The sequence below is a fragment of the Hemitrygon akajei genome, chromosome 13 (assembly GCF_048418815.1).
Source record: "Hemitrygon akajei chromosome 13, sHemAka1.3, whole genome shotgun sequence".
NCBI classification, from domain to species: domain Eukaryota; kingdom Metazoa; phylum Chordata; class Chondrichthyes; order Myliobatiformes; family Dasyatidae; genus Hemitrygon; species Hemitrygon akajei.
In genome coordinates, this window is record NC_133136.1 from 110,659,954 (window position 1) to 110,663,828 (window position 3,875).

Consider the following 3,875-nt stretch of genomic DNA (forward strand, 5'->3'; position numbering starts at 1 on the left):
ATGTAGTTCCCCGAGAGACTCTGGGCATGAAGAACACATAACGTCATTTAAACTGCATTGTACCCTGACACAGTAAGAGAAAAGAGAAAGTTAACAGAAAGTTACCCTCAGCCAAAGCCTCCTTTGAGCCGAAGCCTGTCACTCACACTCTCCCCACTGGCCCACTCCCAACAATGGCCGTTCAATTTGTACACTTTGTACTTTTATTTACTCCTCTCTGCACTGCCCCTGCCACAGCTCCTTGTTCCACCCCTTTCTTCCTTCAGTTTATATTGGTCATTTCCCCTTCATCTTTCAATCCCGGTGAAGGGTCTCAACCGATAAAACAATGTCCATTTCTCTTCTAGATACTTCCTGATTCGTATAGAGTTCCTCGAGTATCGTGTTTCTTCAGATTCTAGCATCTGCACCTCGTGACCTCTGAACCTTAAAAATTTTAATCATGTCACCTTCACTCTAAAGGTACAACCCTAGTCTGTCCAACTTTCCCTTAAGTATTACATCTATCCCAGATGTTAGTCTAGTAAACCTTCTGTGAACTCCTTCTCATGCATTTACACCTTCTAAAGGAACCAGCACAGCACAAGTACTCTGGATGTGGTCTCTCTCATTTCATAAGTAACTAAATGATAATCTTCATCTTTACTTTCCAGTTCTCCTACTATCAAAGTAACATTGTTAGCTTTCCGAATTGCTTTCCGCATGGTGCAATAGCCATTTGTAACTTATGCACCAGGACACCCAGGGTCCCTTTCAATATTCAGGAAGTTTCAATGAGATTCCCCTCATTCTTCTAAAATCCAGTGATCACAGGTCCATATCCATCAAGCGCTCCTCATACATTTACCCTTTCGTTCTTGTACACCTCCTCTGGACCCTCTCCAGTGCTCATAATGAGCAGTTCTGGGCCCCATATTTAACGAGAAGATATGCCATTCAGAAAATCTCTGATCATGTAGGTGAAAATTATTACGTCCACAAAGTTGAAGGGACTGTTGGTATTGAGGAAGAGCTTCTTTCCATCATTCATCAAATGGTTTAGGACAGCATATGTTTCATCTCCATCAAGAATACAATTTTCTGCAGTTAAGAGGGAAGAAAAAGAGATTGTCAGAATCAATGAGTTCCAACTGCTTCAGTAACAAAAATGTTGTTTGCTTCTCACACTTTAGCACTCTTGATGGCACCAACATTTATTCTGTTGCTTCTTTAGAGGAAAATAGCTCTCCTTTTCTCTTTCCTCTCATTTTCTCACTTAGAATCCAACTCATCATATCTCAAATGCACAGTCATGCAAGCCTAGAAAAATGTCTGACCAAGTCAAAATTGAGCACGTGATTATGTGGCCAGGACAAATGTGGGAATTGTGCAGGTCTAACTGTGAGAGCTCTTTGCAACATCCATCAAATTTGCACCTCAGAGGTTGGTGGATGAGAAAGCCACCTCAGCAAATGAGGAAGGATAAGAGAACACAAACAGAACAAGTGAGTAATGAAAGCTTGATGTCCATATATAACATAACAATTACAGCACGAAAACAGGCCATCTCAGCCCTTCCAGTCCGTGCCGAACACTTCCTCTCACCTAGTCCCACCGACCTGCACTCAGCCCATAACCCTCCATTCATTTCCTATCCATATACAAATCCAATTTTTTTTTCAAATGACAATATCAAACCTGCCTCTACCACTTCTAATGGCTCGTTCCATACAGCTACCACTCTCTGAGTAAAGTTCCCCCTCATGTTACCCCTAATTTTTTACCCCCTAACTCTCAACTCATGTCCTCTTGTTTGAATCTCCCTAACACTCAATGGAAAAAGCCTATCCACGTCAACTCCATCTATCCCCCTCATCTATCACAAAAGCTTTCTCACCACCCTATCCACATGAGATGCCACCTTCAGGGAGCTATGCACCATTATTCCAAGATCACCCTGTTCTACTGCATTCCTCAATGCCCTACCATTTACCATGTATGTCCTATTTTGATTCGTCCTACCAATGTAGCACCTCACACTCATCAGCATTAAACTCCATCTGCCATCGTTCAGCCCACTCTTCTAACTGGCCTAAATCTCTCTGCAAGCTTTGAAAACCTACTTCATTATCCACAATGCCACCTATCTTAGTATCATCTGCATACTTACTAATCCAATTTACCACCCCATCATCCAGATCATTAATGTACATGACAAACAACATTGGACCCAATACAGATCCCTGAGGCAGATTACTAGTCACCGGCCTCCAACCTGACAAACAGTTATCCACCACTACTCTCTGGCATCTCCCATCCAGCCACTGTTGAATCCATTTTACCACTTCAATATTAATACTTAACGATTAAACCTTCCTAACTAACCTTCCGTGCGGAAACTTGTCAAAGGCCTTACTGAAGTCCATATAGACAACATCCACTGCTTTAGCCTCGTCAACTTTCTTAGTAACCTCTTCAAAAAATTCAATAGGATTTGTCCAAGGCAAGCATGCCTTGCCTACTGCATTTGCATTGAACAGTTCAGAATATTGCATGGAAATGACAATGCCACTGAAAAAACGGACGGTGGTGACGAGGGCAAGGACATGGTAGAAAAGTGCTCGTGACACGTTGCAATGAAAGCACAGTTTTGCAAAGCCAATGCAAAAAATCAAGTACCACAACCAGGCGAACAAAGGTCAACAATGCTAAATATTACAACTGAAATTAATACAGCAGGGCTTACTTATCTGCATACTTATCCTAGATAGAAGATGCTGGAGCTTTGCAGACAAAAATATTTACTATCATTAAATGGCTTATTCCACTTGCTGAGACTCTTCAGACAAGTCTGTGAATACTACAGCTGTCTTTGTCTTGGAAAAATAAGCTCAGGGTAAATCACTGGGGTACAATTTTTTGCAGGGAGGGCCAGGAACTTGGAGGATTGCTCACAAGTTCTCAATAGATCAGAAGGGCCGACAATGCCAAAATAACAGGGCCACAACTCTACATGGCATCCATCTGTCTCAAAGGACAATGGAGAGTCTCCTATGGGTCAGTGAGTCTGCAATGGAGAGTGCCCTATGGGTCAGTGACAGTCTGCAATGGAGAGTGTCCTATGGGTCAGTGAGTCTGCAATGGAGAGTGCCCTATGGGTCAGTGACAGTCTGCAATGGAGAGTGCCCTATGGGTCAGTGTCAGTCTGCAATGGAGAGTGCCCTATGGGTCAGTGACAGTCTGCAATGGAGAGTGCCCTATGGGTCAGTGAGTCTGCAATGCAGAGTACCCTATGGGTCAGTGACAGTCTGCAATGGAGAGTGCCCTATGGGTCAGTGATTCAGCAATGGAGAGTGCCCTATGGGTCAGTGAGTCTGCAATGGAGTGTGCCCTATGGGTCAGTGAGTCTGCAATGGAGAGTGCCCTATGGGTCAGTTAGTCAGCAATGGAGAGTGCCCTATGGGTCAGTGACAGTCTGCAATGGAGAGTGCCCTATGGGTCAGTGAGTCTGCAATGGAGATTGCCCTATGGGTCAGTGACAGTCTGCAATGGAGAGTGCATTATGGGTCAGTGAGAGTCTGCAATGGAGAGTGCCCTATGGGTCAGTGACAGTCAGCAATGGAGAGTGCCCTAAGGGTCAGTGAGTCTGCAATGGAGAGTGCCCTATGGGTCAGTGAGTCTGCAATGGAGAGTGCCCTATGGGTCAGTGACAGTCAGCAATGGAGAGTGCCCTAAGGGTCAGTGAGTCTGCAATGGAGAGTGCCCTATGGGTCAGTGAGTCTGCAATGGAGAGTGCCCTATGGGTCAGTGACAGTCTGCAATGGAGAGTGCCCTATGGGTCAGTGAGTCTGCAATGGAGAGTGCCCTAAGGGTCAGTGAGTCTGCAATGGAGAGTG